Source organism: Mustela lutreola, chromosome 2 (genome assembly GCF_030435805.1).
Source record: "Mustela lutreola isolate mMusLut2 chromosome 2, mMusLut2.pri, whole genome shotgun sequence".
In the NCBI taxonomy this organism is placed as follows: Eukaryota; Metazoa; Chordata; class Mammalia; order Carnivora; family Mustelidae; genus Mustela; species Mustela lutreola.
The window spans coordinates 54293673-54306734 of NC_081291.1; the positions used below are offsets into that span (position 1 = coordinate 54293673).

The following is a 13062-nucleotide window of genomic DNA, read 5'->3' on the forward strand; positions in this document are numbered from 1 at the left end:
AGTTCTCAGCAAGAAAGGTGTTGTGGAGGGAAGGAGATGCTACCTCTCTTTCTTCCTTGAGTCTCTTACGTTTGCAAGGGCAAGTCAGAAATTAATGTGCCAACAAGTTATCCTGCCCAAAACATCCACCTACAGTAAACAAGAATGTAGACTTTTGTCATCTTTTCTGTTCCCTCTCTTCATCTTATTTTCTCTGCTACTCAAGCTCTTCTCTTTCTCCTTCCCAGTTCCTTTTCCTGTTTATCCCAGCCCTCAGTGGCCTAGTCCTCTTTTGAACTCCCAAGGCTTCAGGTTCATGGATCTTCAGGTTCATGGTCTTTGAGCACCGCAAGATCAGGATCTGCATGGCTCTTGGGGGTACCCTGGAGGAAGTGGCTGGGGGCCAAGCAGGAGTGCAGATGTGGCTCGTGACTGAGAGTTATGAAATTAGACAGAGGACATCTGTCCCCAAACCTTCTCTCCACCAGTGCAACATAGAGGCTCCTCCTAGGATGGGTTCATAGTCAGAGTGGCAAGTGTCAGCCCAAGCTTAGGGATAAACCTGGTATTTGTGGCCACCATGGAAAAAGTGGGAAACCCAGCAGAAGCCTCGGCATCATCTGGACTATAGGGAAGCCCAAGGCTGGGGGCCGCTTTCCTGGTTCATGGCAAAACATCTGTGAAATGTGGCCCAAGACCATGCATAAACAGGAGAGGGTTCTTGGAGTGTCTGGAAATAAAAGTGGGTGATGGGTGGATGGAGGATGGCTAACCCATGACCCCAGTGGCAAAAGAGTCGTCTTCATTGCCCTAGCTACCCCGCCCCGCCGCCGTGGCTTCCATCATTTGGTCTGGCTTAGCTGGAACATGGTTCAGGCTATCCCAGATAGCCAAGGAGAACCCAGAAGAAAGAAATGTTTTGGTCACCTCATTTTTTGTGTGTGCTCATCCTTATTTATTTATGGTTGTGATAAAATGAGCAATTCCCTGCTTTGGCAAATAGGGTGTCTGGACCATTGGTGACTTGTTCTCACTGCCTGTGTCATCATTATGAACGCCAACAGAGCAGCTGTTGGGGAGATACTTGCCCCTAAACAAATGGCCCAACTGGTGAGCTCCACTGTTTCCCTGACTGTTCTGTGGTACTTCTTCCTCTGCTGGGGGCTGGCACCTCTCATTAACGTCAGGTTTCAGCTGTGTTCCCTGCTCACCAAAGTATCACCTGCTCTCTGGTGGCTCAATCACTACCTTGTTAAAGTGGTTCATATATTCAAGTCATTTATAAATTCAACAGGTGCCTTACACATAGCAGGCAGTCAGTCTTCACACTCTCATTCAGTCCGCGAGCCCAGGGAAGGGCCCCAAAGGAGAGCTCTTTTCCTGTCAACCCTAGTGCAGCTGCCAGCAGATCAGGGTCCCTGGTCAGGTTATGCCCTTGCTCAAACACCTTCAGTGGCTCCCTATGATCTACATGATAAAGTTTAAAATCCTCACCGCTCAAGATCCGGGTCTGACTTCAGCAGGCTTTTCCAGCCTCCCCTTCTATGCGCCCTTCCCACATCCTGAATTCCAGCCCTCTCCAGCTATCACCAGTCCCTTCACCATTCAAAGCCAGAACCTTTCCTAGCTCCATCCTCAGTTTCTGCCATGGCCCTTTTATTCTAATCTTCATCAAAATGGAACTTTGGTGGGCACCTGGGTGGCTCAGTCAGTTAAGCATCCAACTCTTGGTTTCAACTCAGGTTGTGATCACAGGGTCCTGAGATTGAGCCCTGCCTCCACACTTGGTGCACAGTCTGGGTTGAGATTCTTTTCCCCTCCTTCGCCCTCCCGTCCCCTGCTTGCACTCGTTCTCTCTCTAAAATGAGTAAATAAATAAAATCTTTAAAAAAAAAAAAAAGTAGAGTACCATAGAATTTTGTCTCCTGCCACATACACTGGAACTTCTTAGGGTTGGGGATGTTGTTTAGCAATGTGTCCCTCACGCCCTGCCCTCAGGAGCAGTTCAGTAAACCGTGCTTGGTGCTTTTTACAGTCAGGCTCTCTAATCACCATGACAACCCAGCAAACTAGGCAGTGTTTTCCCCCAAATGAAGTCTCAGGTTAAGCAACTCGACCAAAGTCAGATATGCTGAGTCTCAAAGGCAGAACTCTTCTCACAGTGACTAAAGCAGGTTTAATGTGTGTGTGCTAAAAACAAAAGACAAAAAGCAAAACAAAACGAAGACCCCCACCCTGCTTCATAGAAGCAGCGGTACCCGGACCTAATCCCACCTCTATTGGGAGAGCGTGTTTTTCGGGAGCTCCCTACCTGGGCGGACCCCCACCCCCACCCTCTTCTCTGAAGTTCGGTTTCCTCAGCTGTCATGGGGTAAGATATTAATAGCTTCCTTCTTCGGCTGACAGAGATAACACACACAAAGCATGCAGCGCCGTGCTAAGCTAAGTCCCCTTCCTTCCTGGGTGCCCTGCCCCTTCTCCTCCTCCGTGGCTGAGGCGCGGCGGCCGGGGCAGGGCGGGGCAGGGGGCGGAGCCTGGCCCCTCCTGACCCGCTGCCAGAATCCCACATCTGGCCCCTCAGGGTGGGAGTGGGAAGGGAGCCAGGCTCCCTGGACGCTGATGAAATGTGTCTGTTGTGGGCCTGTTGGGCAATGCTGAAACTGGGGAGGAAGGAACAGCAACCGCCGCGTCTCCCGGCTGGGTCCCGGGCAGCTTGAGCAACGCCCCCCGGCAGTTGCTCCATCCGCCGAGCAAGGGCTATGATGCCCTAGGGTAGGGTGTTGCACCACGTTCTTAGAAAGCTGCCTCCGTACAGGCAGTGCCACTTGGGGCCTCGACTGGTTTTGTTTCATCACTGTCTTTTTCACTTCCAAATTTCTGAGGGGAAATTGGGAGACAGTGATGTGGTGAAATGATCATTATTAGCCAACTTTCCCCGAGAACTTACTCCGTGTCCTGTCCTGTGCTAAGTGCCTTCGTATTTGTGATCTCGGGGAATCCACACGCCAACCTTCTCAGGTAGTACTGTTCTTCTGCACACGAGCCAGCGAAGAAACTGAGGCCCCAAGTGGTTGAGCAGCTTGCCCATGGTCACACAGCGGATAAACGAGGGAGGCAGGATTTGAGCTCAAACTGCACGGTTCTGGGACCCTTAACCACAACTGGCACCGTCTCCCGTGAGTGAAAAGAAGCCGGCTTTGCAGTCAGGCTGCTCTGGCCTCGAATCTCAGCAATGCTGCTGGCTAGTTCCATGTCCTCAGCAGGGCCCTTTCTTTTCTCTGGATCTCAGCTTCCCCATCGGCGGAGAAAGTGGGTTAGAACAGATGGCTGGTTCTCAATTTTTCTTTTAGCTTTTTTAAAAAATAGAATGCTTCAAGCAGGGATCAACCGCAGACAGGGGCGAGAGAACCTCACAGGGTGACGGGAACATTCTAAACCTGGATTGTGGTGATGGTTGCACAACATCGTAGATTCTCTAAAAAGCCTTGAATCGTACACTTCCAATGGGTGAATTTTATGGTATGTAAATTACACCTCAATAAAGCTGTAAAATACTAGAGTATTTTATGAAGCCACAGTACTCGGTCCCCAGTACCCCACAGGATTGTTCAAAAATCAGTAGAACCGTGTGGATTCTGGATGGCCTCAGACTCTGACCTTCTGGAACCCCGAATTCATTTTTAGCCCCTTCCTTGTGCAGATTGCTGTGCTGAGGTGTGGACAAAGATTCCATCCTCTACCTTGTCAGCCCACCCCAGCAGAGCACCTGGCCCGCGGGAGATGCCCAACTAGCATTATTCTATGAGTGACAGACTGAGGAGTAACTTGAACATTTTCCCAAGGGTGGACCAGACTTCAGACTACTTGGAGGCAAGTACTGTGTTTTCCTTTCCAAACACCCAATTCCCAAAACAGACCAGTACAAATAGGAATTTGGTTGTGGTTTGTTGAATGAATAAACAACTCAGCCCCTGCTCATGAGATAAATTGAGAAGGCAAGGTATCAATGTATTTATACAGTGGTCCCCCCTTATCTGTAGTTTCCTCTTCCATGATTTCAGTCACCCACAGTCAAGAATGCTCCTGAAGCAGACGATGCCCCTTCCGACATTATTATCAGATCAGAGGTGGCCCAGCCCTAGGTCACAGTGCCGACGTCACTCCCCTGACTTTGTCTCATCACGTGGGCATTTTATCATCTCACATCATCACAAGAACAAGGGTGAGTACAGTACACTGAGGTATTTTGAGAGACACCATCACATAACTTTAATTACAGTTGATCATTACAATTCTTGTATTTTTATTATTGTTGTTGCTAATCTCTTACTGTGCCTAATTTATAAATAAAACTTTCTCATCGGTACATATGTTTACGAAAAAACACAACCCATGTAGGGTTTGGTGCCGTCTGCAGTTTCAGGCATCTGCGGAGTGTTTTGGAACGTATCCTCCATGGATAAAGGAGCTACTGTATGCAGACTGTGCACTACTGAGGTTGTGTCCATTGTAAGTTACAACTGTAAATTTAAGGCAAACAAAATGGACTGGGAAGTTATGGGATGAGAGCCTGCAGATCACACCACAAAAAGGGTAGGTAAAAAGCAGTTCTGTGGGTCCATGAAGCAGCAGACCCGGCTCATCTGTTTAGGAAACCTCTATGGGAGAAAGCAGCTGGACCCATCTTCAGTCCCTGTGTTATCCTCCCTTGACATTCAGATCCCAGGAGAAGGGCGTCTGATTAGTTTGGCTGGGATCATATGCCCTCCTTTTAGCCAAAAATAGTTGTATCGACAGTTATAAAGACGGTGTTTAGTGCGGGTTGGGGGAGGGGATCAAAACCAAACCTGGGTTCTGATTCTAGAAAAAGAAGAGGTAAATGTTGGGCAGATCAAAACATCCAATCTCCGGAGCACCTGGCTGGCTCAGTAGGTAGAACGTGTGGACCCTTGATCTTGAGCTTGTAGGTTCAAGCCCCATGTTAGGTCGTAGAGATTACTTAAAAATAAAATCTTTAGAAAAAAGGTGTCCACCAGAAAGTCCTGTAACAGCAAACGATGGAAATGAGAATTGAAAGAATTAATAGATATTCCACCAAAGCAGGTAAGCACAGAACCACAATGTGGGGCTGCCCCTGAGTGCCATGGCAGGCAGGCGTCAGAGAAGCCAGCAGGCAGTGAGCTAAGATGTTAAGGAGAGCTCGGACAACTTACAGTTTCTTCTTCTTTTTTCTTCTAGTCGGACTCTTGGCTAAGCTACTCACTACTACTGATAGCCATCTCTTAGCAGCAGGGCCATTTCCTGTCTGTTCTGGAAAGCTCTGGAATCCAGTGGCTTTGACTAAGTGGTCTGAAGAGAACTGTTGTGAGCAAAGCGCCTTGACACCCCCTTGGTGCTTCCCCAGAAGCATCTGCTGTGTGGCCCTTGCTAAGGCCATGAGCTCCAGCCAGTGTTTCAGAGGAAATGAGGAAAGACTGACTAAAAGACTGCTCCCCAAACTCATTCTGAGGCACCTGCTCTATATCTGTTCTCTGATTTCATGCTGGCAGCTGGTCAGCAGGCTGAGCATGATTAACACCATCTGTCAGTCGAAGCGACTGAGATTGATGAAGTGACCTGCCTGGTGACAAGTGGGAGAGCTGGGATTTGAACCTAGGACCAGTGAGCTCCAAAGACCCTGCTTGACTGCTGGACTGGGGCCCACCCCAGGGGTCAGTTCAGCCTAGACACACCACGTAACTTCCCTGGGTTTCCCCCACCTGCAAACCAAGGAGCTGAAAGCTAAGTGAGAGGATCGTCTCCTGCCCTCATTCAGAAGCGTCCCAGACAGCGACGGGTGGGTGCCGCCAATGAGGCCCAGGCCACATTGAGTGTTAAGAAGAGATGACTGATTGAAGTGGCTTTCAGCAGAGAAGCCAGCCCACCACAGGCTGGAGGCAAGACCTAAGTATGTGAGTCACCCCGACCTCTCCCTGCCACCAGAGGGGACCGGGACAACCCGTGTCTGGTCTCCTCGGGTCCCTACCCCCACCCTCAAGGGTGTCTCAGAACCAAGGCACAGACTCCACCGAGATTAGGACTACGTGCTCAGACGCACACACAGACTTTGCAAACAATGCAGGGAAATAAAGTTCTCACAGGAAACATTATCATACTGACTCACGACAGACCCATCCATAAAACAAACTCCTGGTACCTGGGGCCGCCTCAGAGAGCAGTGGCCTGGGAGATAGGCCCACTCTCTCCTGGGCCCTGGAGGAAGTGGGTGCCGCCAGGGGGAGGGGCAGCTTCCCCTGCCCGCTCTGACGCCTGCCTGGGATCTGAATTATCTGTCAGAGGGAGAAAAATGATTATTTTTAAAAAGAAACACAAGTCCCAGAGCATCCCGGCCTCTTCGCCTTGTCACAAGAGCTCTGTTGCAAAAAAACCTCTCCTGATGTCGTGGTATTTTGCAAGTCATTTGCCATGCCAATGCAGAAAACATTATGGTCCCCAGAGGCCTGTGTCCTCACCAGTCCTTGCCTTGCAAAGCAGGCTTGACTGTTGCCAGTGTGGAAAGACATTTTGATCCAAGTCTGTTTTCAGATCAGAGAAGTCAGGTTGGTGCATCATGGAGACATCCGACGGACAGCTATTACTTGTTAGGAGCCTCAGCACCTCATCTGCAAAATGGGAACAGTCATAAGAAAAGAAAGTAAGAAAATGTATGTTTATCACATGGCGCAGTGTTCGTTTTCCTGACCTGCTGTGAGACGCAGCCTGGAAAAGGGCCTTGGGAATCTGAAGACCCTCATCCAAGTCTTGACCCTACCTACCCCTTCTTAATCCTGGGAGCCTTGGCAAGCTGGGCCTCATCCGTACCTCAATTTCCAACTCTGGAAAAGCAAAGGCTTTGACCAGTCCTGACATGTCCGGCCCCCAGGGTGCGATGTGGCTGTGAGGCGAGCTGGGTCATCAGCCAGGTTTAGGATTTGGGGTCATGAGGAGCTTGAGTACCAAGGAGTTGGAGTGTTCTGGTTGTTCCGGTCTCCACTGAGCCCTGGCCATTTTCCCATCCTAGAATAAGAATGATGGGACACCTGGGTGGCTCAGTGGGTTAAGCCTCTGCCTTCGGCTCAGGTCATGATCTCAGGATTCTGGGATCGAGCCCCGCATCGGGCTCTCTGCTTGGCAGGGAGCCTGCTTCCTCCTCTCTCTCTCTCTGCCTGCCTCTCTGCCTACTTGTGATCTCTATCAAATAAGTAAATAAAATCTTTAAAAAAAAAAGAATGACACATGGTGTCATGGTCCATTCCATGGACACCATGTGTCCAGGATCTGCCCTGAGCGGGAGGAGGGTTGACACCTCCCTCTGGTTGTGGAGAATGAATTGGGTGTCCACTGGGAAGGATTTGTGCCCTCCTTCGGGCCCTGGCCAACCCCAGCCTCCCCTGGGAGTGCTGCCAGCTGACTTCCAATCCCAGGTACACAGCATGGTTTTGGTATATCACATGTCCTCGGGCCACAACTGGCACTGTGGCCCTGGTGAAATCGTGCCTAGCCCTGCTCTCTCCATCCATTCCCCCTCGTGGCGACCAGGGTGCTCTCTCAAGAACATATTCTGACCAAAACCCTATAGTGGTTATGGCCCGAGCTCCTTATTTTGGCTGTCAAGGTTCTCTGGGATCTCGGCTCCGTGGAGCTCAGCAGCTTCACTCCTACCATTTCTGTTACCCACCCTATGGTCTAGACTCACTTAAGGACCCACAGTTTTCTTAACCTGCGTGGTGTCACATCTTAGTGCCTTATGCATGCTCTCCACACTGGTGGGTTGTTCCTTCTCGTATCTTCTAACGAACTCCTATTCATCCTTCAAAGCTGAACTGCAATGTCCCCTTTTCTGTCAGATAGCCCTAAACCATCTTCCAAACAGTTGCTTTCTGTGCCCTGTCCATCTCTCTGTCATAATAGCTATCACACCATCCTATCATTTACTTCTTTATAGATCTGTATCCTGCTTGGGATCACAAGTTTAGTAGGTTAGGTATTGATTTCTGAGTACTTTGTCCCAAACTCTTAAAATGTCCTCATCACATTTAGGAAATGCCCCTCCCCACCATGGCTATTGCTATTTAAGGAATCTCTGAGGGCGCTCAGATTTAAAACCAAATGTCCCTCAAGCAAGCCTGGAAGCTTTAGAAGCTTATTTTTCTACCAAATAGATGCCAAACAGGTTTGCCACGCTGGTGTCCTAATGGCAGCTGATGCATGCCTGCATTTTTAAAAGGTTTTAATGTGTAACTGTTTAATTCTTCCCAATGAGATGTTTTCTAGGCGATAGAGATACTTTGTAAATAATACACTTCCTTTGTGTAGGAGGTGAAGCAGGGAATGAAAAGTCAACAGGGGCACAACTGTTCTGTCAGCCCCTAAGTCAGCTCCGAGGATGAGAAATAGGATGCATTTCAGCCCTAAGGACTGGACGCCCAGGGATGTAGGTCTGTCAGGCAGAGGCGTCTGGAGCACTTCCTAAAAATCTTGACCTGTCGCTGTCACTAGGGAAGGCTAATTAAAGGAAATCAAAGACCAGTAGCCAAGAGATTCCAATGTGCTAGAAAAACAAAGACAGCCACCATGCAAACTGCTAAGTCAGCTCTCTGCTCTAGCCCTATCCGGCTGGCTCCCACCCACCCAAACACTCATTCTTTTCTTCCCCCTATTTTCTCTTACCAACACCTGTTTGTCTTTTTTCCCCTCAAGGGAGAACAGGCCTGGCCATGCAGCTCACTGCTGCAGTTCAGAGCTTGGACAGGGAGATGCAAATTAAAAGGACAAGACTCCTCGATTCCTCTATCAGAATGACTAAAACTAAAAAGACTGACCTTAGCCAATGTTGGCGAGGGTGTGGATCAACTAGAACTCTCCTCTTCTGGTGGGAATGCAAAAAGATGCAGTACAGCACTTACTATAACCCTAATAGCCACTTTGCCATATGAGCCAGCCATCCACTCCTAGGTGCTGCCTTTTTTTTTTTTTTAAGATTTTATTTATTTGGGGTGCCTGGGTGGCTCAGTGGGTTAAAGCCTCTGCCTTCGGCTCAGGTCATGATCCCAGGGTCCTGGGATCGAGTTCCGCATCAGGCTCTCTGCTCAGCAGGGAGCCTGCTTCCTTTCCTCTCTCTCTGACTGCCTCTCTGCCTACTTGTGACTCTGTCAAAATAAATAAATAAAATCTTTTTAAAAAGACTTTATTTATTTATTGAGAGAGAGAAAGAGAGAGATGGAGAGAGGGCCCGTGTGAACAGGGGGAGGGGCAGAGGGAGAGAGAGAATCTCAAGCAGACTCTGTGCTGAGCTCGGAGCCCAACTCAGGGCTTACCCATCACAGGGCTCAATCTCAGCACCCTGAGATCATGAACCAAGGTGAAATCAAGAGTCGATCACTTAACTGATAGAGCCAGCCAGGAGCCCCCAGGTACTTTCAGAAGCGAAGTTAAAACCTGTATCTACTCAAACACCTGCACGTGAATGTTCAGAGGAGCAGTGTTCACATAAGCCAGAAAGTGGAAACTACCCCATAGTCCATCAACAGATAAATGGATCGGCAAAATGTGTTCTGTCCACATGACAGAGTATTATTTGGCCATGAAAAAGGGGGGTGAAGTCCTGATAGATGTCATCACATGGATCAACCTTGAAAACAAAATGCCAAGTGAAAGAAGTGAAAGAAGACCACATGCTGTTATGATTTCATTTATATGAAATGTCCAGAATAGGCAAATCTACAGAGACAGAAAGTGGATCAGTGGTTGCCAGGGGCTAGACAGAGGAAGAGAAGAGGAATGACCACTCATGAGGAGAGCATTTGTTTTTCGGGTACTGAAGATACAACTCTACAACTATGGTAGGAAAAAAAAATAATCGCACACTTTAAAAAGGCACATTGACTGGCGTGAGAATTAGATCTCCTTAAAGCTGTCTTGGGTGCTGATACATACACATGACGATGAGGGCCATGGCTCAGGCCCACAGCAAGGACCCACACTGTGTGGGGAGTCCCATAATTAGACCTGCAGATTGGATCCAGCTGCGCGATCTTGTTTGCCTGGCCACGTTGAAAACCTCATTGGATCTCTTTGCCTGCAGGCTGGGCTTGTGCTCACTAGTCCTCTGTTAGGCACACAGTTTTTAGCAATTACACAATCTGTCCATCCCTGCACCAGGGCAGGAGACTCTTGGGTACCCAGGGCGGCGGGAACGCGACCCTGACCTCGACTGAGCTCCTCTAGAAGCCACTGTACCTCACTCCTTCACTAGTGTTACATCACGGGATGCCAGAATGCTGGCAAATAGGGCTGCTGCATTCATGAAGTGGAAGACCCTGGGACAGGTCCCCACTGTCAGCCTGAGATGGGTCTGGTGTGCCATTGCTCCCTCTTTTGCACAATAAAATAGTAGAAAGCATTCATGAGTGCTTAAATTGTATATGGGCACAAGTATAAATCTTTACTATGTAACATCTTTCATTGTGACCCTAAAAGGGATGTCTGGCCCCCTGTGGAGCCACTGATGATTGTATACCTGACTCAAGGCCACGCAGTGGTAAGTGGTGGAGTAGGGAAGGGAACCCCAGTGGGTCAGGTCCCAGGACTGAGGCCCCAGGCCCACAGGCCCCAGGCCTCCTTGAGGTTATAATGGCAGAGCCGGAAGGGGCCCGAGGTGTTACTTGCTCCCACTGCATCTGCATTAGGAGAAGGCAGAGGGTGGGGATGACCCAGGGCTTGCCCAAGGATCAGACGCAGCCAGAGCCAGGCTATTCAGCCTTGAGACACTGGGGCCAGTCGCACTGGCTGCAGATCAGGGGCACCAAGGGGCAGTGTATTTACCCTGTGACAGGCAGGAAGAAGGGCAGAGAAACACCACAGGCATTTCTGTCCTGAAGAGTTAGATGAGGGAAATTAGCAGGTAGATGGTGGCTTCACATTGATGGAGAGGATGCAAGGAAGGGAGGGTGAACGGAGGGAGGGAGTCTTCTCAGCTTAGTGAATACTAAGAAGATAAATGGTTTTATTTCTTGGTTGGTTGGTTGGTTGGTTGGTTTTCAGGGTCATCAGTAATGGACAAAGCATAGGTTCAGTTGCCTGGTCAAAGTAATCCCTGAACTTTCTTACTGAAGAAAACCCGGGCAGACAGGCATTTAGCTCTGGGAGATCCTGCCCCGCCCAGTTCTTCTTGGACTTCCCACTGGGTCTTCCGCTCTACACCCATTTAACAGAGACTCAAGATCAAAATCTTGATTTTGAAAGGTTTATCCAGTTAAGAGGTATTGGGCTCACTCTTAGTGATAGATAGAGTTTGTTTTCTTTTCTTCTCTTTTTTTTTAGATTTTTTTTATTTGACAAAGAGAGTGAGCAAAAAGAGAGAATACAAGCAGGGGTAGAGGGAACAGGAGAAGCAGACTCCCCACTGAGCAGAGAGCCAAAGGTGGGGCTCGATCCCAGGACCCCGGGATCATGGCCTGAGCCACCCAGGTGCCCCAACATGGTTCATTTTCTTATGTACACCTCATTTTAACTGTCAGGTAGGAAGCCCAGAAAATAAGTTCATGTCATTGCCAGCTAGTGGAGTAAGGGTGGCTGGCATTGTTGAGTGCCCCCCACCTGCCGGGTGCTGAGCGAGGCTCTGGGCACATTATCCTCAAACCTCTCCATGTCCTTGTGAGGTAAGCTCTGCTTCCCCTATCTTACAGGAGAGCAACCTGCCGCTTAGGGGCCCATGAGTGCCAGCTCTGGAATTCTCCAGGCTCTGAGAGTAGATGCTTTTTCTTTTTATCTCTTCTGGCCTTTGTTGATGCCCGGCGATAGGGCTTCCTACAACTGGGCCAACTTTCCCTGTCTGACTGGTTAACAAACATTCCATGTGGACTTACCAACCACTTAAGCCAGTGGGTTTTATGGGAAGTTTTCGTTCATTTCATCTGTAGCAGGGCCTAAACACAAAACAAACAGGAAACTGTGTTCATTAAAAAAAAATATGAATTCAATTGTATCAATCAAAAGAAGTTTGTAGAATTGTTTAAAAAATGCGTTTACAAATTCCTTTCTCCTCTGTACTTCATTAGTGCAAATGACATACTCTGTTCTGGTATCAGGGCTGGGACAGTTGTCTCCCAGCTGCTGTCTCTGCTTGCTGGCCATCTCACTGCTCCGTGGTGTCTCTCTGGACAGGGTGGAGGCTGTGTGCGGGCACGGTGGGCAGGGACGAGGGAGACCTAGACTGGGCCTTGTCAGGCATGCTCGGGAAGTAGTAGTAAATGCAAAGTCTGCTCTGAGAAGTGCCGTGAGAAGGGCTTCAATAGAAAGTTGCGAGCATGTAGAGAAGGCACAGGGCCTTTCTGTCTCAGGGAAACTGCAAGGCCGGAAGATGGGTATGAACTAGACAGGAAGACACTGTGAGGGAAGACTCCGCCAGCCGAGGGCCCAACTTCTTTCTCCCCGTCACTGCGGCTACCATGGATGGCCACATGCCAGGCTCTGGACCAGACATTATCCACATTTGGTGGCTGGATCCTCAGAGCAGCCCACTGAGGCAGCTATGGCTCCCGCCCCCTCCTTTCCAATGAGCAAACTGAAGCTTCCAGGGGTTAAGCCACTTGCTTACAGGTAAGTTCCAGAAGCAGGCTCTGCATCCAGGTCTATTTGAAGCCAGAGCCCCTACTCTTAGATTGATTTACCATTTTCAAAGAACTTTCAAATTCGTTATCCCATCTGATCTTCCTGTACCCGGAGTTTCTCTATGTCTCACCAGCCTGTTGGCACAAATGAGTCACCCTACCGGTAACAGTGTGAATTTTACTTGCTCGGCCTCTCCCCCTCCCCTTGCTCACCCGGGTTCTCCGGCCACCTGCAGATCCTCATCGACCTCTGGCGAGAGTCCCCAGGGGGTTTCTTCAGTCACCTTTTCCTCCATGGCTCCCCTTGTTCAAGTTTACTGCCCAATAAGGTCGTGGAAGGTCCCAAGCCCTCTGCCCAAATGTGTCCCTTTTGAGAATCCTTCCCCAATGACCTGAGCCTCAGGACCTTGCACCTGGTATGTGACCTCAGCTC

At 49.3% G+C, this 13062-nt stretch overlaps 1 long non-coding RNA gene across 1 annotated transcript; it reads left to right on the forward strand.

The window, feature by feature from the left end:
* Positions 1 to 4044: 4044 nt before the first annotated feature.
* On the forward strand, positions 4045 to 7295 carry LOC131824236 (uncharacterized). Its single transcript, XR_009350802.1, has 2 exons — positions 4045 to 4201; positions 4378 to 7295. It is a non-coding gene; the product is annotated as an uncharacterized LOC131824236 (long non-coding RNA).
* Positions 7296 to 13062: the final 5767 nt, after the last annotated feature.